Genomic DNA, 22,966 nt, shown 5'->3' with positions numbered 1-22,966 from the left:
AATCCAGGCTTTTTTGAGCAGGGTATTGTTCAGTATCCAAGTGTTTGATTTCTTTTCCCTGCTTTTCCTGTTATTGATTTCCACTTTTATGGCCTTATGGTCAGAGAAGATGCTTTGCAATATTTCAGTGTTTTGCATTCTGCCAAGGCTTGCTTTATGACCTAATATGTGTTCTATTCTAGAGAATGTTCCATGTTCACCAGAAAACAAAGTATACTTGGTTGTTGTTGGGTGGAGTGGTCTGTATATGTCTACGAGGTCAGGTTGGTTGATTGTGGCATTTAGATCTTCCGTGTCTTCATTGAGCTTCTTTCTGGACGCCCTGTCCTTCACTGAAAGTGGTGTGTTGAAGTCTCCTACTATTATTGTGGAGCTGTCTATCTCACCTTTCAATGCTGATAGAGTTCGTATTATGTACCTTGCAGCCCTGTCATTGGGTGCATAAATATTTAATATGGTTATATGTTCTTGGCATATTGTTCTTTTAATCATTTACAGTGTCCTTCCTTATCCTTTATGATGGATTTATATTTAAAGTCTATTTTATCAGAAATTAATATTGCCACTGCTGCTGTTTTTTGATTGTTGTTTGCTTGATATATTTTTTCCATCCTTTTTTTTTGAGTTTTAGTTTGTGTCTCTAAGTTTAAGGCGTGTCTCTTCTAGGCAGCATATAGACGGATCTTATTTTTTAATCCGTTCTGTTACTCTCTGTCTCTTTATTGGTGCATTTAGCCCGTTTACATTCAGTGTAATTATGGTAGGCATGAATTTAGTGCTATCATTTTGATGTCTTTTTTGTGTGTGTTGTTGACAGTTTCTTTTTCCCACTTAATTTTATGTGTTGAATATATTATCTTTATGTATTGTCCTTTCCTCTTATTCGTTGTTCTTGATTTTGTTTCTGCTGAGTCTCTATTTTTTCTTGTATATTATTTTGATGAGTAGGATAGTTTGTCCCCTTTGAGGTTACCTTATTATCTATGCCTATTTTTGTAAAATTAAACCTAACTTTTATTTCTTTGTTTCGCCATATCTTCCTTTCCATATGGAAGATTTATGATTACTGTTTGATTTCTTGACTGTTGCTTCCATGGGTGTTGATGTGGATCTAAGTAAGATGAATTCCTTGACAACGTCAATCTTTTCTGCATTTATCATGATGTTGCTTATTGGTCCAGTTGTGAGGATTTCTGTTTTCTTTATGTTTCTTTATGTTATCCATACTGAAGGCTGTGGTCTTTGATCTTCATCAGTGAGTGCTTCAAGTCCTCTTCACTTTCAGCAAACAAAGTTGTGTCGTCTGCATAGCGCAGGTTGTTATTGAGTCTCCCTCCACTCCTGATACCCTGTTCTTCTTCATATAGTCCAGCTTCTTGGATTATTTTCTCAGCATATAGATGGAATAAGTATGGTGAAAGGATCCAACCCTGATGCACACCTTTCTTGACTTTAAACCATGCAGTGTACACATATGCTGTTCAATGACTGCCTCTTGATCTATGTACAGGTTCCTCATGAGCACAATTAAGTGTTCTGGAATTCCTATTCTTTGCAATGTTATCCATAATTTGTTATGATCCACACTATGCATAGTCAATAAAACCCAGGTAAACATCTTTCTGGTATTCTCTGCTTTCAGGCAGGATCCATCTGACATTGGCTATGATATCCCTGGATCCACATCCTGTTCTGAATCTGGCTAGAATTTTTGGCAGTTCCCTGTTGATGTACTGTTCCAACCGCTTTTGAACGATCTTCAGCAAAATTTCACTTGCATGTGATATTAACAATATTGTTTGATAATGTTCACATTCTGTCGGATCACCTTTCTTTGGAATAGGCATAAATATGGATCTCTTCCAGTCAGTTGGCCAGGTAGCTGTCTTTCAAATCTCCTGGCATAGATGAGTGACCATTTCCAGCACTATATCCATTTGTTGAAATATCAGAATTGGTATTCTGCCAGTTTTGGAGCCTTGTTTTTCTCCAATGTCTTCAGTGCAACTTGGACTTCTTCCTTCAGTGCCATCAGTTCTTGGTCATATGCTACCTCCTGAAATGATTGAATGTCAACCAATTCTTTTTGGTATGGTGACTCTGTGTATTCCTTCCATCTTCTTTTGTTGCTTCCTGCATCAATCAGTATTTTGCCCATAGAATCCTTCACTATTGCAACTTGAGTCTTAATTTTTTCTTCGGTTCTTTTAGCTTGAGAAATGCTGAGTGTGTTCTTCCCTTTTGATTTTCTAACTCCACATTTTTGCACATGTCATTATAATAATTTACTTTGTCTTCTCCAGCACCCTTTGAAATATTCTGTTCAGCTTTTATTTCATTTCTTCCTTCCACTTTAGCTACTTGATGTTCAAGAGCAAATTTCAGAGTCTCTTCTGACATCCATTTTGGTCTTTTCTTTCTTGCCTATGTTTTTAATGACCTCTCGCTTTCTTCATGTATGATGTCCTTGATATCATTCCACAACTCATCTGGTCTTCGGTCATTAGTGTTCAATGCATCATATCTAGAGAACAGGCCAGCATTTTATAATTGGCCATTTAGATCTGAATAAAATAGTTTAAACTTATTAAAAAAAAATGGCAAGTATATGATTTCAATGAAGCATGAACCTAGATAGCACATACTTAATAAAATATACAACTACTTTAAAAATTTAACTTGTAGGTTGTGTCCAATCCCAGAGAAAAACTTAATTGCATGCTTTAACAAATAATAAAATTAATAGTGGGCTCACATTTTTTAGTACAAAAGTGTTTTTAGCCCATCAGCCCCTCATTGAAAAGTAGAAGGTGGTATTATCTCCATTTACCATATGGGAAATAGAGGGACAGGCAAGTTTCAGTAATTTGCCCTGAGTCACAGTTAGTGGAGATTTCAATCCACAGTTGTTTTTAGCTTGTTTTTCCTTTTTATCTATCTACTTTAAAATTGAAGGAAATAAGGCCATTGGGTACATTCTGGTGTGATTACATCTATTTTCCCACATAGTTCATTAAGAGAGCATTTTTGAGAAATATCTCAAACCAAATGAAAATATCGGGGCCCAGTACCCATTACATGTACTTAAACATATACCTCTCCATGGAAGACTAACGAGAGAGTCATCCATGGCTCTTTTCCATTTCAGAGGATATGAGGCCACAGAGAATAAGCTCTAGGCAAAATAAAGACAGCACAAAAGGGTTTTTAGCTGGAAGCCAAATGGTTGTTGTTATTATTAGCTGCTGTCGAGTTGGCCCCAACTCATGGTGACCCCAGGCACAATGGAACGAAATGCTGCCTGGTCCTGTGCCGTTGCCACGATCAGTTGCAGATTGAACGTTGAGATCCATAAAGATTTCATTGGCTGATTTTCTAAAGTAGATCAGCAGGTCCTTCTTCCTAGTCCATCTCAGCCTCGAAGCTCCACTGAAACCTAGTCAGTGTCATAACAACACACAAGCCTCCAATGACAGATGTGTGGCCCCTGTGCTTGAGGTGCATTGACTGTAAATGGAATCAGGTCTCCTGCATGCAAGATGAAAATTCTACCACTGAACCACAAATGCCTGCATATGAGTCGAGTAGTATGTATCAGTACATACCCTTGGATGGCAACGGGGCACAGCCTGGCTTGAGCACAGAAACCAACTGAAAGCAAAGTGGGAGAAACTGGGTCAGAAATAGGTAGGACCCAGGAGGCTAAACAACTGGCAGAACTGAGGGAACTTTGTGAGACAGGTCTGAAACAGAATAAATAGCTCTTAAACTGTTTTTTTTTTTTTTTTTTTTTTAGTGGTGCAGTAGTTAATGAGCTTGGCTGCTAACTGAAAGGTAGGCGGTTGGAACCCTTCAGCTGCTCCTCAGGATAAACATGTGTCAGTCTCCTTCCATAAAGATATATAGCTTTGGAAACCCTATGGGGGCAGTTCTACTCTGTCCAATAGCGTTGCTATGAGTCAAAATCGATTTGACGGCAATGGGTTTGGTTTTTGGAAACTGAATAAAGTCAGAGTCACAGGACACTGGGGATGAAGACAGAATCAATCAACATTCAGGCTCTCAGCATCACTGAGGATGTTTCACAGCATCACAAGGGAGGTGTTCTAGTGTCTTTGTTTATATCTCTTTCTACTGAGTCCTGGAATGGATTACCCAATAAGTGAGGGCTTAATTGTGCTTAATTACTAATCCATAGTGAACAATTTCACATGGTTTTCACCACATCTGAAATTGTTCACTACAAATAAGTAAGTAAACAAAATTAAGCTGGTGCCTACCTTGCTTACCGTAAGCCAGTGCATACCATGCTCAATGGTTAATGCACACCTGTCTACCCCATTCAGGAAGCTACATTTCTGATCAAAAACCATATGAAAAAAAAAGGGAGAAAGAGTCCTCCTCCTATTTCTCAGACAGGCAAAGACATGGAAAGCAAAATGCACTGTGGCTGAGGCTGCTTGCACTAAGCCCAGAGCCTGAGAGGTGAGCAGCACAGATCAGCTAAGGCCTTATTGTCAGAAGTACACATTAGCGTCAGGCCTTGAGCACTGTGGTATTGGTGAAGAAAACTCAATATGCTGTGAATTGCCAAAAGAACAAGCAAATCAATCTTAGAAGAAATACAACCATAATGCTCCTTAAAAGTGAGGATAGTGGGACTTTGGCTCACTTACTTGGGACATGTCATCAGGAAAGATCAATCGCTAGAGAAGGACATCACGTTTGACAACATGGAGGGTCAGTGAAAATGAGGGAGATCCTAAATGAGAGGAGTTGACATAATAGCTACAACATTTGACTCAAACATACCAACAATCGTGAAGATGGCATTGAACCAGGCAACGTTTTTCACTCTGTTATTCACATGGTTGCCAGAAGTTGGATCTGATTTGATAGCAACTAAAAAAAAAAAAAATTTTTTTTTTTTTAACAACACTAAGCAGCATGTATTATAGAGAAGAAGTCTATACTATTGATAAAGATTTGGAATTGAAGTGGATTTAGAAAGATTAGAGATAGTCACAGAGAGTAACAAGGGCTTTGAAACAAGAAAATAACACAAGAATGGGAGAAAAATAATTTCAGCAAAAGTCAGGCCACCCAAGGTTCACAACTTTGACCAAATCAGAAGTCTAATTCCTTAACCAAACCCAGCTAAGAGTGTTCATAATGTGCTTGTTGAGGCTAAAGAAATCAAAATTAATGTTGGAACTGCCTCATTATATCCAAGTTAACAGTACAGGCAGTCCCCGGGTTAAGAATGAGATCCAGTCCTAAGTTTGTCTTTAAGTCAAATTTGCAGGTAAGTCAGAACTGGTGCATACAGTTCTTACTTAGCCTTACTTTAGTGTCAGAAAAGGCTTGAAGCTTTTTCAATTATTTAAAAGTTGCATGTGCAGCAAGTGAAGGCTATAATGAAGAGTTTGTTGCAAGTAGGGGTTGGTTCAATTAGTTCAAAGTGAGGGCAAATTTTCATAACATTAAGGAGCAAGTACCATTGGTCTCAATCCACCTGGAGCAAAGGAGAATGAAGAACACCAAAGACGCAAGGAAAATACGAGCCCAAGAGACAGAAAAGGCCACATAAACCAGAGACTACATCAGCCTGAGACTGAAAGAACTACGTGGTGCCTGGCTACCACCAATGACTGCCCTGAAAGGGAACACAACAAAGAATCCCTGATGGAGTTGGAGAACACTGGGATGGAGACCTTAAATTCTCATAAGAAGACCAGAGTTAATGGTCTGACTGAGACTGGAGGGACCCCAGAGGTCATGACCACTGGACCCTCTGTTAGCTCAAGGACTGGAAACCATTCCCAAAGCCACCTCTTCAGATAAGGATTTGACTTTTTCTTTTTATAAGAGGAAATGATACTGATGAGGACTGAGCTTCTTGGCTCAGGTAGACACATGAGACTATGTGGGCAGCTCCTGTCTGGAGGCGAGATGAAAAGGCAGAGGGGGACAGGAGCTGGTTGAATGGACACAAGAAATACAGGGTGAAGAAGAGTAGTCTGTAGGGAGAGCAGCTAGGGTTACATAGTAAGGTGTGTATAAGTTTTTGTATGAGAGACTGACTTGATTTGTAAACTTTCACTTAAAATACAATAAATAAAAATAAAACAAAAAAGGAGCAAGCACGAGTTGTCCTTAAATCAGATGTTCATAACCCAGGGATTTACTGAATAGTAAATTGTATAGTACACAGTACAGCAATCTGTATAAAATGTTCTTTCCATTGTTTTGGCTAAGCTATTTTTTTTCTGGGCTAATCCTTTCATTAATTAATCTGGGTTGTTATGCCAAGCCCAAGACCAAGCCCAAGCCCATTGCTGTCGAGTCAATTACAACTCATAGTGACCCTATAGGACAGAGTAGAACTGCACCATAGAGTTTCCAAGGAGAGCCAGGTGGATGTAAACTGCCAACCTTCTGGTTAGCAGCTGTAGCACTTAACCACTACGCCACCTGGGTTTCCAGTTAGTTATACAGTACCTAGTAGAAGAACCTCTCCAGTTATAATTACAGATAGATACTTAGACTACTTCCTTCAGGAGCTGGAAAAATCAGATTAACAACATCCGAGGCCAGAAGAAGGCTTATCACATATTATAAAGCCCAATTCTTTATCTCTTCTATGGAATTCTTCACACAGATGGACAGGTGGGTGGATAGATGGACATACACATGGGCAGGTGAATGAATAGATGGATGGAGAGAGAAGAGCAGAAACATAAGTAGTAGAAATGGATGAGCAGGAATTAGGAAGAGTGGCATGGAAGAAGACAAGAACCCTATCTGCTTGCACTTCAAGCCATAGCTTAGCCTTCCATGTGTATTTGTTATTGTTGTTAGGTGCCATCGAGTCAGTTCCGACTGACTCATAGTGACCCTATGCACAACAGAAGGAAACAATGCCTGGTCCTGAGCCATCCTTACAATCATTATACTTGAGCTCATTGTTGCAGCCACTGTGTCAATCCACCTCATTGAGGGTCTTCCTCTTTTCCGCTGACCCTGTACTCTGCCAAGCATGATGTCCTTCTCTAGGGACTGATCCCTCCTGACAACATGTCCAAAGTATGTAAGACTCAGTCTCGCCATCCTTGCCTCTAAGGAGCATTCTGGTTGTACTTCTTCCAGGACAGGTTTGTTTGTTCTTTTGGCAGTCCATGGTATATTCAACATTCTTCGCCAACACCACAATTCAAAGGCGTCAACCCTTCTTCAGTCTTCCTTATTCATTGTCCAGCTTTCACATGCATATGATGTGATTGAAAATACCATGACTTGGGTCAGGCGCACCTTAGACTTTAGGGGGTGACATCTTTGCTCTTCAACACTTTCAAGAGGTCCTTTGCAGCAGATTTACCCAATGCAATGCGTCTTTTGATTTCTTGACTGATGCTTCCATGGCTGTTGATTGTGGGTCCAGGTAAAATGAAATCCCTGACAACTTTAATCTTTTCTCTGTTTATCATGATGTTGCTCACTGGTCCAGTTATGAGGATTTTTGTTTTCTTTATGTTGAGGTGCAGTCCATACTGAAGGCTGTGGTCTTTGATCTTCATTAGTAAGTGCTTCAAGTCCTCTTCACTTTCAGCAAGCAAGGTTGTGTCATTTGCATAACACAGGTTGTTAGTGAGTCTTCCTCCAATGCTGATGCCCCATGTGTATTTAGCCGCACACGAAAACCAAACCCGCTGCCGTCCAGTCAATTCTGACTCGTAGTGACCCTATAGGGGAGAGTAGAACTGCCCCATAGAGTTTCCAAGGAGTGCCTGGCAGATTCGAACTGCTGACCTTTTGGTTAGCAGCTGTAGCACTTAACCACTACACCACCAGGGTTTCCATATACACATATTTAATGGTAGTTTGTTTTCATTTTCTTCCTGTTACTTTCAAACTATAAGTTACCAGATGGTAGGTTCAGGTCTCTATAAATTTTTCTCCATATAGAACTAGTTCAAAACCACATGTAGGTAAAAGATTTTTTAAAAATTGGGGGCCAGATAGCATGATAAATTGAATAATAATTAAGCCAATGAGAGACAATTTGACATTAGGTTTTATCACAAAGGACAGAGACGTAAATTCTAAAGTAAAACTTTGGTGCAATATTACTACTAGAAGTCAAATTCATAGAAACAAGAAATACCAGAGGGTAAGAAATACAGAAATAAATAAACCTGAAAAATTCAACCAGAGAGCAGTGACAAGAGCTTACCTCCATATTTCCTCAAACAGCCCCTCTTGAAATGAAACCATATAAAATAAGAAATTCAGCACAACCAAAATAATAACAGATGTACTTTAAGTGTTCCCAGACCCAAACACCTTGAAAAGCTGAGGTCACATTCATTAAAATTGATGCCTAGCTTAAACAATTCCGACACATCATCCTGGCTATAGTGGTAAGAAAAAGGAGGCCTTTGAATAAATCTGTACCAGGCCAGCTAAGGTCTGTCATACAGGGTTCTTCTGACCTTTTATTTTTCTATCACTTGTTCCAATTTTGTCAAAATCGTGGAGGTTTTCAAGTGATGGTTCATTTTAATGACACTTTGAAGCAAAGCGGGTTTGTGTGTGAGCCTGCACTTTGGAAAGGCAATATTGTAGGTCTGAGTAAACCCCTACTGCCCAACTAAGATGCCTCTCAGTATGTGGGTGGTATAGAAGGACAGTGCCTTCACTAATACCCAGTCACACTCTCTCTCTTCCCAAGTCACCTTGCGGTTGGCATGGGAAGTTTATCGATGGAGAAACAGCAGCTGGACCACCGGGGGTCACATCCCAGGCCCTGACGTGTGAAATGGAGGACTTAGGCAATGTCTTGCAATCCACTTTAGAATGTCACTGAAAACTTCAGGGCTGGTGGAAGAGTGAGGGAGAGCCCTGTGCGTAATCCAAGGCTTCAGAAGGGAAGTGACGCTCCAAAGGGTGGTTCTAAAAATACCAGGGCTTCTAGCCAAACAGGAGCAAGTTCTATCCAGTGGGTATTTGGGGCTTCTCTCTTAGACTTCTTGTTACCACCCTGCCATCCATCTCTATGTGACCCAATAGACATGATGCCACTCAGGTCTGGAGGCAGCATCCCTCCAAAATAAGTTCACAGTATGCAATAAATGTCCCACCCCACCAAAGAAATAATTTGATTGCTTCTATCTTGGCAGTGAGTTGAACCCTTTGTGGGCTGTGTTGTTTGTTTTTGTGCTTGTTTATTTGCTTCTTTGTTTTCACAAAAGTCCCCTACTAGAAATAATTAAGTAACAAAGGAAGGAAACCACATTAAAAAAAATAATAAATCAGATTTTCATGTGTTTTATTGGCAAGTTCTTAAGACCCCTGTAAGGTGCCAAGTTTTGGAAAATTGACACTGTCCTCAAAGAAACAAACCCCAGCCTATGAGTTGTAGTTCCTACCTGTACAGGTGTGTGTTGTGTACAATCCCTGAGCACAGTCCATGACAATGAGAGCTTTTGTATAGTTGCCTTGAGGGTTGTGAGTGGGTGTGTAGGTGTAGGTGGACAGGTGGGTACATGTAAAAGTATAATGCTTACGATTGTAAGAAGTATCATGTACTAACCTTTAAGTTTCACTAAGAAGCCAGCAACCTCAAAGGACAGTATCCCAGAGAGTTTCAACGAGTATTGGTGCCAAAGTCTTCAGCTTGTGCCACCAAGTTGCTTGATGAATCCTTGTAACTATGGCAAGGTTGTGATTTGATACTGGAACTAAAACAGAGCCTAGCTTTGTCCTCACCCACACCCGTTTGTTCCAATTGAAGGGGTTTAGAGCATTGCTGCTCCAAGTGTGGTTCGTGGCCCAGCAGGGTCAGTGCTGCCTGGGGAATTGTTAGACTTGCAGCATGAGGGCCCACCTCACACCTACAGAAACAGAACCGGCATTCTAACAAGTCCCCGGGTGGTGCATGTGTGCATTAAAATTTGAGAAGCACTGATCTAAAGTAGAGGCTCAGAATTTGGGAACCACCTGGCACACCTGGGAAACTCTGCTCCCCTGTCAGCCCTGGCGTTGAGGACCAACCAGGCACTACAGGCATGCTTGAGCATCTTTGCCATTCTCTTGGTTGCCTGCATCTGGGGTAGTCCTAGTTTTCACAACACACATGCTTTCTTGGAGTTCTAGAGATGTTCTAGGACATAATGATTTGAGTTGGAGTCAATCAAGTACAATGAGAGAGGCGGCTCTCTTAGGGATTGGAAAGGCTTTTTCTCAGGTCAAGTAATATGGCTTTTTGAAGATTACCTTCTTCCTATGTTGTCTACAAATGACAGATGTGGGTAAGAAGTTAGAGGAGAAGGGAGGAAAGACGGGCAGTTGAAACAAACCTACTGAAGTGCCCAAAGAAATGTTTTTTCAGGTTTCTGGGTAGAGGCTCAGGTCAAAGGGAGTCTGATACACCTGAAAGTCAGAGTTAAATCATTTGCTCGTTCACTCCCTATTAATTGAGCCTCTCTTTGTGTTGGGCTATGTTCCAGGTGCTCTTATGCTGGAACCATTTCTGGGATCATTCCTCTCAAGGAAGCACAGTCCTTAGAGCCACTTTTGACCCCAGGAGCTGCCTTCAAGGTCAGAATCCTTTCAGGGCAAAATGGACCAAGGACAATAGGTTGCTTCCCCAGCCAGAATGGGGTGTCACTTTGGGAGACTGGTTTTTAAAGGGGAGCCCGATTCACTTACGGGATAAATGCTATTGGTGTCTTAGGCTGTCTATTTAGAAGATAGCTTTTAGGGGTTAACATCGTCCTAATGTTAATTCCAGCTGCTAAACAGAAAGAATATTTAAAGCCCTTCTCCAATCAATTGCTATTTTATCCAACCCGTTACACCCTCCCCCAGCCTAAACCTGCCCCTGCTTCAATCTATTAATGAAAAGGCTGGTGTAACACACAGTGACTTAAAGTTGTCCTTCATGTACAGTTGCTTGCTTGCCTCCAGACTTTTTTAAAGGGGGCACCTGTATGAGCCCCCACCCCACCCCCTGTCCTGCCTGCCAGTTTGTATCCTGTTCATTATTTCTTAGTTCAGGAAATTCACACATTTCATGAGGCAAGAAAAATCCCTGGTGCTCTTTCTCGTGATTAAGAATGAATTATTTTTAGGTCTTAATCCCATAGCCCCAGCACCCAGTTGCCAACCACACAGATAATGTGTGTGCGAGTGCAGACCTCAGATAAGAGCCGGTCCTCTGGGCCTTTTTCACTTGGGCATTATTTTAGAAGTGTCTTCTCCCTCCAGTGCTTCAGTGCAATTTCATTCCACATTAATGAGAGTGGTTGGCCAGACTACCCAGTGCCACCAAGCAGCATACTCAAGGTCTTTATGGAGTGGGTGCCGGGTACTGCTCACACCCTCACCTGGTCCCCTGGCCTGCAGTGACCAGGACTCAAGAGCAGCTTTTGAGAGGATATGGTTTTCCCTTTATGTGCCTCGTATACAGTAACATGTATCACCTGGACCACAAAGTGTTTTCACAATGGAATTTTTCCGCAATTCTATTAGACGTATATTTGCAATTCATTTTCAAACTGCCCTGTGGAACTTTTTTTTTTTTTTTGTGGAACTTATGCATAGTTTTCCAGATAACCCATGTCTAGTTTGGTTACAATTACTTGGATATTCTGAAATTATTCCTACATTGGCATCCAACATAGAAAGCTCCAAATGGAGAACTAGAAATCCATTTTGATTCTATCAAGCTTTTCCAAATTAAAGCTATTTTTGCTTTTCTTTTTTATATAAGTGATTTTGTAATCATGCCAATGACACCTATAACTAGAGCAATGTTGAAACACTGCCTGAGCAATTGTCTTCGCGTGTAGATTATGACCTGTGGCTGGATGGCCTTTAAGATGTGTACCACTTTGTGATTCTGTGATTTGAATGGATAGGATTGGGGCGGAGACTAGAAGTAGCATTTTCCAGAAGTTGTTGCCTATAAATCTGGACGTGTATGCACATACCTATATATATATCCTCATTATAACTGGTGGATTTTATAACCATATATGCAAGACAAATTAGTTTATTTAAAATGCTGTACTACGATCCACATAAGGCAGTTGGAATAGAGATGAATCCAAAGATTAATTAAAAGGAATCATCTATTGAAGAAAGTAAAATGTGTCTAACTCAGCTATACATGAGTTTGGGGGCAGACAGAAGAGTGAAACCAAGAGAGAAGGCTCTATAGGCTCTCTGCCTAAAAGTGTTTCAAGGGTGTGAGCACCACCAAAGGAGAAAGGAATTATTTAATATGGGACCAGGGGGCTATATCTAGGAGGGAAGAACGAGGTTAAAACTTTAAAAGGAAAGATAAACTCTCAGCATCTGAAGCAAATTTCTCGGAGTTCTCTGTAGGCCAAAACAATCATCTCAAGCAAATACGCTCACTGAGCTGTCAAAGGAAAACCATAGAAAAGCTAAATCCATCTTTGGAAGAGAAGGACTAGATGTCTTAGTACAGACTTGGATTGCCCCGAGTTTCCACTTTCTGCATGGCCTGCCTACCATGAGGCTCATGAAAGCTAAATAACATACGGTATGTAAACGTGCTTGGTAGTCAATAGGCTAGATGAATATTGATCAGCGAAGGTAGTCTCTATTAGTACCTGCCTGGCTCATAGTCACAATGTGTTCTTTTTATTTTCTCAGAAATGAAAAATCCTTTGTATTTTCTTTTCCGATAAGGCCCAATTTCCACACAAGGTGGCTGTTTGTTAATGAGTCATTACCTGATAAAAACAGAGCTTTAAAAGTGGAAACCCGGACTCAAACCTCTGTTCTATCAGCCGACTCAGACAACATGGCCCCAATTCTTGACGTGAAGCCTCTTCCTTGGACGCAGCGATGACAAGAGCATTTTGCACGAGCTGAGTTCAAACAATGACTGCTGATATCAGATGATTCCAGCAGGGAAGGCAAGAGGGGCTGCGTATGTGCACTTAGATACATCTTTCTTTTTTTGAAGTGGCTGCATGGCTCATCAACCCACTTTAGTAGTTTCCTTATGAGTTCTCTTTTTAATTAATAGACTTGTGAATAACCACAACTGCCTGGTGGGACATGCAAAATACTAAACAGATGACTAGCTTTCAGTGAGCAATCTGCTCAGCACAGTGTGCCTTAATTTAAGCCATACGTGCCGAAAAACAAAGGCATGGCAAGCATGCGGCTTAATGTATAGTTTTTGGTCTGTTTCAAGTTAAGCAAGTCCCTGGTGTGCAGAAAGTAACATTTATAAAAGTGAAAGCAACGGTTCTGATTTACCGCCACCTGTTAGCACAACACTGACCTGCTTGAGAGGGGGTGGCAATATGGTCCGGAAGGAGGACACCACCTAGATTTGGGCAGGACCTACAGGCCTGAGGATGAGCCCCAGAGAAGGCTGCCTACAGAGTGCCAGAGAGCGGGTAACTGCAGACCCCCTTCCCAGCTTCCCAGGTCGTGGGCGCCCCAAACACGATGCCACTGTCATCTGGCCCAGTTTATGGACAAAACCCATCTCCTGGGGGCTGCAGGGAGGGGCGGGGTGGTAGGTCGTTCATTAGAACCTAGCTGGAGGGCAGTTCAGCTCTGTAAACGACAGCTGTCTAATTGGTTTTGCTTGTGTGCACTGTCTTAGCTTTTACAAAGGGACCCGGCTACCCAGCCTTTCTAATTAGATTGTTAAACATAATAGCTGAATGGCACAGCAGTAAAGAATTTGCCCTTCTCTTTGTAAGCACAAAATAGGGCTCAGAAAAGATTCAGGATTTTTCCAGCCCATTTCCCTCATCATTGTATCTGATGGTAATGAGACAAAGTTTATTTCTTTTTAAAAGCTTGCAAAGGAGCACAGGCCAGGTTGAAGTTCAAACTAAACGTCAAAACACACACATGCAATACAGTAGCCAACTTCTATTTTCCTTCAGCCTCTTGTTTCCCTAATTGGTGCCTTGTTGGCAGTCTATGCCTCCACTGAGAGAGCAAGAATGAAATGAGATTGGAAATTGAATTACCCAGCCGCCCCTCAAGGTGGTCTCCTGACCTGGGTTGAGAAAACTTAGTGGAACAGGGTGGAGGAAAAAAAAAAAAAACTCACTTGCTATGTCTCTCTGTCTAGTCTCCTGACTATGGCAGGAACTGGAAGAAGGTGAAGGAAAAATGGCCAAACACAGAGGAGACAAAGAAAAGAGGAGTAAAGACAAAGAGGAAGGGTGAGAGAGGAGAGAGCTAGATGATGTCACTTTCTAAGCCTATGGATCCTGCTGTTTTAAAAATACTTCACTTCCCATAGAGAAATGACGTTTTCCTTTGAGGATCTGCTGTCTTCCAAGATTCCATTTGGTATCTCCTTTCATGACTGATTTCCATCACACCTATACATTCATTATATATGCAACATTTATCACATGCTTAGCATAATGGGGACACGTACTCAGGAGGGACCAATCTCTGGAGAAGGACATCATGCCTGGTAGAGTAGAGGGTCAGTGAAAAAGAGGAAGATCCTGGACAAGTTGGACTGACACAGTGGCTACAATGAGGTCAAGCATAACAATGATTGTGAGGGTGGTGCAGGACCGGGCAGTGTTTCACTCTGTTGTACACAGGGTTGCCGTGAGTCAGAGCTGACCCGACGGCACCTAAAGACAGCATAATTCAGGTCTCATATTTCTTAAAAAAAAAAAAAAAATTTCTTAGGGGACTTTTATTTTCCCTTGTGTCTTCCATAGTCTTTAGAATGTGAAGTACCATAGGCTGCTCACTTGATCTGCCACAGCTTTAATAAAAGTCATTCCCGATCATGGATATCTGAAAACCGTCCTGGCTTCAGACACTTGCTGAATTCTCCCTGCCCTTTTTTAGTTAAACAGGATGGTTTTCCTGTCTTCTGAGGCAACTGTGTCAAAGCTTTGTCCCCAGCATCCCACAATCCACTAGATGCAAAATGTCTGTAGCAAGAAAAAGAATTTCCTCCATAAATGCGTTAAGGAGAGCAAACAGACCCCATTGCAACAATGTGCAAATCACAACTCTGGAATCATTTTAGCCTTTTTTATTCTATTTTTATATTGTCCTCAAGATATGACCACCTGATTTTTGAGGATATAAATTATAAAAGCAAGCCATGTACTGCTCAAAAGCACCTTCTATTAAGGAAAAAAAAATGAATACATGAGTGGATAAAGAAAAAATCGCCCACATTCCTGAAGCATTTGTCCCTCCTCACCTTGTTGGTTGGATAACTCCACTCTCTGATTGTGATCTTGAGATGCCTTTGCCAACATTCAGCAATGACGCCAGAACTCTGTTGATAGGCATTTCTTTGCTACACTGAGTTCAAACATTCTGTCTGTGCGTTTGTGCTGTTCTATCACTGATACGCACCCTCTGCCACTAAGCACTTAGCTCAGAGGTTGCAAGTTCACCAACCATGGACATATTTTTGTCCTATTCTGTTGTATTTTCGTACAATAACTTTATAAAAATTGGATTTGAATTCCTTTAGTCAGCAAATGCTGTGTAGGCTGCTGCACGTCTCTCTGGTCTATTTGCGCTATATCTGGCCACCTCCCACATTTAGTTTACCTGTCTAGATTCTGAAAGCTCTGAAAGCATTGGAGTTCATTTTTGTTAGTTGCCATTGAGTAGGTTCCAAGTCATGGCCACCTTACGTATATAACAGAACAAAACACTGTCCTGTCTTGTGCCTCTTCATAATCACTGGTATGTTTGAATCTATTGCTGTGGCTCTTTGTGTCAACCCATCTTATTGAGGGTTTTTCTCGTTTTCATTGACCCTCTACTTTAGCAAACATGTGTTTTTCTAGCAGTTGATTTTTCTGATGACATGTCCAAAGTAAGCAAGCCAAAGTCTCACCATCCTCGTTTCTAAGGAGCATTCTGGTTGTATTTTTTCTAAGACTAATTTGTTCATTCTTTTGGCAGGCCATGGTATATTCAATATTCTTCGCCAACACCACAGCTCAGACACATGGATTATTATTCTGCCTTCTTTTTTCATTGTCCAATTTTCATGTGCATAGAAGGCCATTGAAAAGACCATGGCTTGGGTCAGGCACACCATTCCCATCAAAGCGACATCTTTGCTTTTTAAAACATTAGAGAAGTCTTTGGCAGCAGATTATTCTCACCCATTTCATACTTCTGTCTGCCTATATCTTACCACAAATTTGTCTTCAGACATTGTATGATTATACCCTCTTAACTTCATAACTCCTCCCTTGTAATGATTACCAGAAAATGTTTATTGATATAGCTGTGCTATAGTTCTCTTCAAAACTAACCTCTTCTTTGAAGTGCCACTAAGACTTTATTTCCTAAACACTCTAGATTGAAAAGGACGTCTAAGGGAGAATATGAAAGAAGGAGTACGTTAAAATGGAAACAGACACTGCCAAATCACACCCCAGTGAGTCATCCTTTGTCTCCCTGTACTTTGATATGATTTGTTTCTTTTGTATTCTTTAGGTTGTGCTTGGATTTACTCAGTCCTTTGTGTTGCTCACCTAGAACAAATGATTATGATGAAGCACATTTTTCTAAAGTGATGAGAACAAATAACACTGTGTGGAAGTTGTTTTAGAATGATCTTTTCCTTACAGCTTACAAATTTTAGAAAATTGAACCATGAAATCAGTGCAGACCCTGGCCCCTGCTCTTAACCTTTGCATAAAAGAACCATGTGCCTGCAACTAAGACACTTGTGCAGAAGTACAGTTGTGCAGCCAAAGCAAACCCAAATACTGGTTTTGTTTTGAAATGAGAGACTCTTCTGCATCCTGGTGCCCAGCGATGTTTCTCATTCCATTCTTCATTTTTCACACATGGGTGGCTGTAAATCAGCATTCGTGGAAGCAGTTTAAAAAGGTCCTGAAACTGAGAAGTGGATTATGTCAAGGACTAAAATTACTTGAGAACTTTTTGATTAGACAGATTGTGGAATATGATCAATTTAACACATGTGTCTATAATGATACGAATATGTGTGCATTCTGTATTTTTGTGATAACACATAGGATTTGAACAGAATGAAGCTGATCTGCGTGCTTTATAAAGTATTTTATTTGGTTTAGAACAGGTGTTGCAAATAGTGTCTCAAATATTACTAGAAATGCTCCATCACACTCACGTTCCGAGCAACCCTTGACTTCCTTGCTGAAAGCTTATTGACAGCTGATTTTGCTCCTCGAATTTTTAAGAAAATAACTTTCCATCTATATGTGAATGTATTGTTCTTATTTTTTAAAGTATACATACCAGATACTGTGGCTGTGCGTGACAAATAGGAGTTGGAACACAGGACTTAGCAAAAGAGAAAAAAAAAAAAGCGCATTAATCTTTCCTTAGCCTTACTCTTGTCTTTGTTTATATCTGAAATGAGTTCCAGAAAAACATCCTAAAATTAAAAATCATAGGACCAAGTTGGTTTCTAATGATTCAAAGTCATGTTTTCCTGATAATTCATTTTAAAAGTAGGTTAAAAAAAAAAAAAAAAAACCTTTAGAGGCTGAAGTCCCAAGAATAAGTCTTTTAGAAACCTGAAGCAGGTATGACCTTTAGAGTTTTAGGTAAAATAATGGAAAAGTAGGAGACATTGGCAACAGTGGTAGAATTCTTGCCTCCCATGCAGAAGACCGTGGTTTGATTCCTGGCTAAGTGCAGCCACCACCCATCTGTCAGTGATGGGTTGCATGTTACTAAGATGCTGAAAGGTCCCAGCAGAGCTTGCAGACTAAGATGAACTGGGAAGAAAGGCATCGCAACCTACTTCCAAAGATCAAGCAATGAAAATTCGATGTATGACAACACTTCAACCAGGGTTCAGTGGGTTGCCGTGAGTCTGGGACCAACTTCACAGCAATGAACAACAACAACAATGAAAAAGGTCTAGAGATATCTGCATTGCTTGATCTTTTCATTTGCAGTTAGCAAAATGTTGTTATGGGAAAAAAAAAAGAACCTGCCTTTCCCCTTCTCCTTAGTACTGAGTGTGAGAGACTTTAGGCCAGGCACAGAGGCTGGAGTAGACAGACACATGCATGTGCACATCAACTCTGTGAGACTCTGAGGCCCAAGAGGGGGGTCATAGGAAAGCACTCCTGTCCCACTCTGCTCCAAGGGCTCAGTTTGCGCTTCTCCACGCTAATAGATGCTGTAGGATGCTTTTTTCCCCTGACCTAAAAGCATCGCCTCTCCTATAGCTGAACCAGCAGTCATAACCATCACAGTATATCTCACGTAGAAAACAAAGGCACTGGCACAAATGGGACTTCAAAGTTTGGGTCCCAGATTACAGAAAGATCCCACACGCTCAGAACACAACACAAATAAATGCAGAATGCTAAGTCAGGAGCAACTGTAAAAACCATAAAACACCTAAGAGATGTTATTTGGAGCTAACTGGAAGGAAATCCACAGTAAAGAACTAAAGAATGGTGCTGTGCTTTGCCTGCGAAACAACCTTCTCCAGGAGTGGAGTTGTCTTGTCCTGGCTCCATTACAGATTTAAGTTGGTCCCCCAGGGTACATAAAGTGCACATCTTCCATGTATGGCAAGAGTCAGCAAATGATGGCTCACAAGCTAGGAGTGTTTCTTACATATTTAAATGGTTGAAAAAAAATTTTACAGAGCAATAGTTCATGACATGAAAGATTGTGTGAAATGCAAATTCTGGCTTTATTGGAATACAGCCATGTCCGTTTATTTACTTATTACTTAGGCCTGCTTTTGTGCTACAATGCAAATTTCAGTAGTGGTAAGAGAAAACCACAAAGTCCAAGATGTTTATTACCTCGCCCTTTACAGAAATTTTGCAACCTCAAGCCACTGTCAAGACTTTAGACAGCCTGGGTTTGTTGGTTTTTATATCATGGAACGATGCTAACCACCATGCTCAGAATTAAGTGTAGGATCTTAGCAAGATCATGCTATCTTCTTTACAACTGAGTGCAAATAAAAAAAAGGTATTTAGTTGATTCCAACTAAGGGTGACCCCATGCATTACAAACTAGAACTGCTCCATAGCGTTTTCTTGGCTGTAACATTTACAGGAACAGATCACCAAGCCTTTCTTCCACCAGTGTTTAGGTTAACAGTACAGCCGAAAACATTTGTACAACCCAGAAACCTTAACCGAGGTACACGGTCATTTAAAAAAAAAAAAAAGGCAACTTCTTACCCTTGTCAACAATTCCTCTGTTACCGTTGTTGTTAGGTGCCTTCGAATCAGTTCTGACTCATAGCAACCCTATGTATAATAAAACAAAATACTGCACACGGTTCTATGCCATCCCCGATTCGTTGCTATGTTTGAGCCCATTGTTGAAGCCTCTGTGGCAATCCATCTTGTTCAGGGTCTTTTTCTTTTTCTCGGACCTTCTATTTTATCAAGCATGATGTCCTTCTCCAGGAACTGAATGATCCCTTCTAATAACATGTCCAAAGTACTTGAGATGAAGTCCCACCATCCTCACTTCTGGTTGTACTTCTTCCAAGACAGATTTGTTTGTTCTCTGGCAGTCCATGGTGTATTCCATAGTCTTTACCAATACAATAATTCAAAGGCATCAGTTCTTTTTCTGTCTTCTGAATTCATTGTCCAGCTTTCATATGCATATAAGGTAACTAAAAATACCATGGCCCGGGCAAGGCACACCTAATCTTTAAAGTGACATCTTTGCTTTTTAACACTTTAGAGAGGTCTTCTGCAGCATATTTGCCCGATGCAATACGTCCTTTGATTTTTTTTATTATTATTTTTATTGTGTTTTAAGTGAACGTTTACAAAACAAGTCAGTCTTTCACACAAAAACCTGTATACACCTTGCTACACACTCCTAATTGCTCTTCCCCTAATGAGACAGCCCATTGCCTCCCTTTGTGTCTTTGGTGTTCATTCTCCTTTGATCCAGGTGGGTTGAAACCAACTGATGCATCTTAGATGGCTACTTGCTAGCGTTTAAGACTCCAGACGCCACTCTTCAAAGTGGGATGCAGAATGTTTTCTTAAGATTTTATTATGCCAATTGACTTAGATGTGCCCTGAAACTATGGTCCACAGACCCCTGCCTGTGCTACACTGGCCTTCGAAGCATTCAGTTTATTCAGGAAACTTTTTTGCTTTTGGTTTAGTCCAATTGTGCTGACCTCCCCTGTATTGTGTGCTGTCTTTCCCTTCACCTAAAGTAGTTCTTATCTACTATCTAATTAGTGAATTCTCCTCTCCCACCCTTCCTCCCTCCCCCGTCTCATAACCACAAAAGAATGTTTTATTCTGCTTTTAAACTGTTTCTCAAGTTCTTGTAATAGTGGTCTTCTACAATATTTCTCCTTTTGCAACTGACTGATTTCACTCAGCATAATGCCTTCCAGGTTCCTCCATGTTATGAAATGTTTCACAGATTCCTCACTGTTCTTTATCCATGTGTAGTATTCCACTGTGTGAATATACCATAATTTATCCATTCATCCTTTGATGGACACCTTGGTTGCTTCCATCTTTTTGCTATTGTAAACAGTGCTGCAATAAACATGGGTGTGCATATATCTGTTCGTGTAAAGGCTCTTATTTTTCTAGGATATATTCCAAGGAGTGGGATTCCTGGATCGTATGGTAGTACTATTTCTAGCTTTTTAAGGAAGTGCCAAATCGATTTCCAAAGTGGTTGTACCATTTGACATTCCCACCAGCACTGTAGAAGTGTTCCAATCTCTCCACAGCCTGTTCTACATTTATTATTTTGTGTTTTTTGGATTAATGCCAGCCTTGTTGGAGTGAGATGAAATCTCATTGTAGTTTTGATCTGTGCTTCTGTAATGGCTAATGATCGTGAACACTTCCTCATGTATCTGTTAGCTACCTGAATGTCTTCTTTAGTGAAGTGTCTATTCATATCTTTTGCCCATTTTTTAATTGGGTTATTTGTCTTTTTGCAGTATCATATAGATTTTACAGATCAGGCACTGATCAGAAATGTCATAGCTAAAAACTTTTCCCCAGTCTGTAGGTAGTCTTTTTATTCTTTTGGTGAAGTCTTTGGGTGAGCATAGGTGTTTGATTTTCAGGAGCTCCCAGTTATCCAGTTTTTCTTCTACATTGTTAGTAATGTTTTGTGTACTGTTTATGCCATGTATTAGGGCTCCTAACATTGTCCCTATTTTTTGTTCCATGATCTTTATCGTTTTAGATTTTATATTTAGGTCTTTGACCCATTTTGAGTTAGTTTTTGTGCATGGAGTGAGGTACGGGTCTTGTTTCATTTTTTTGCAGATGAATACCCAGTTATGCCAGCACCACTTGTTAAAAAGACTGTCTTTTTCCCATTTAACTGTTTTGGGGCCTTTTTTGAGTATTAACTGCTCATATGTGGATGGATTTATGTCTGGATTCTCAATTCTGTTCCATTGGTCCATGTATCTGTTGTACCAGTACCAGGCTGTTTTGACTACTGTGGTGGTATAATAGGTTCTAAAATCAGGTAAAGTAAGGCCTCCCACTTTGTTCTTCTTTTTCAGTAATGCTTTATTTATCCGGGGCCACTTTCCCTTCCATATATGAAGGTGCTAATTTTTTCTCCATCTCATTAAAGAATGTCCTTGGGATTTGGATTGGAATTACATTAAATGTATAGATCGCTTTTGGTAGAATAGACGTTTTCACAATGTTAAGTCTTCCTATCCACGAGCAAGGTATGTTCTTCCACTTATGTAATTCTCTTTTGGTTTCTTGCAGACGTGTACTGTAGTTTTTTTGTGTAAGTCTTTTACATCTCTGGTAAGATTTATTCCTAAGTATTTTATTTTGGGGGCTATTGTAAATGCCATTTATTTGGTGATTTCCTCTTCGATGTTCTTTTTATTGGTGTAGAGGAATCCAGCTGATTTTTGTATGTTGATCTAGTATCCCAATACTCTGCTGAACTCTTCTATTAGTTTCGGTAGTTTTCTTGAGGATTCCTTAGGGTTTTCTGGGTACAAAAAAAAGATCATGTTTTCTGCAAATAGAGATACTTTTACTTCTTCTCTTGCCAATCTGGATGTCCTTTATTTCTTTATCTAGCCTAATTGCTCTGGCTAGGACTTCCAGCACAATGCTGAATAAGAGTGGTGATAAAGGGCATCCTTGTCTGGTTCTCGATCTCAATGGGAATGTTTTCAGGCTCTCTCCACTTAGGGTAATGTTGGCTGTTGGCTTTGTATAAATGTCCTTTATTATGCTGAGGAATTTTCCTTCTATTCCTATTTTGCTGAGAGTTTTTATCATGAATGAATGTTGAACTTTGTCAAATGCCTTTTCTGCATCAATTGATAAAATCATGTGATTCTTGTCTTTTATTTATGTGGTGGATTACATTAATTGTTTTTCTAATATTGAACTATCCTTGCATACCTGGTATGAATCCCACTTGGTCATGGTGAATTATTTTTTTGATATGTTGTTGATTTCTATTGGCTAGAATTTTGTTGAGGATTTTTGCATCTCTAAGTTTGTGAGGGATATAGGTCTGTAATTTTCTTTTCTTGTGGTGTCTTTACCTGATTTGGTATCAGGGATATGGTTGCTTCATAGAATGAGTTTGGTAGTATTCCATCCTTTTCTATGCTCTGAAATACCTTTAGTAGTAGTGGTGTTAACTCTTCTCTGAAAGTTTGGTAGAACTCTGCAATAAAGCCGTCCGGACCAGGGCTTTTTTTTTGTTGGGAGTTTTTTGATTACCTTTTCAATCTCTTCCTTTGTTATGGGTCTATTTAGTTGTTCTACCTCTGTTTGTGTTAGTTTAGGTAGGTAGTGTGTTTCTAGGAATTCATCCATTTCTTCTAGGTTTTCAAATTTGTTTGAGTATAGTTTTTCATAGTAACCTGATATGATTCTTTTAATTTCAGTTGGGTCTGTTGTGATATCGCCCCTCTCATTTCTTATTTGAGTTA

The sequence above is a fragment of the Elephas maximus genome, chromosome 23 (assembly GCF_024166365.1).
Source record: "Elephas maximus indicus isolate mEleMax1 chromosome 23, mEleMax1 primary haplotype, whole genome shotgun sequence".
In the NCBI taxonomy this organism is placed as follows: Eukaryota; Metazoa; Chordata; class Mammalia; order Proboscidea; family Elephantidae; genus Elephas; species Elephas maximus.
Note: the sequence above shows the minus strand (reverse complement) of the source record.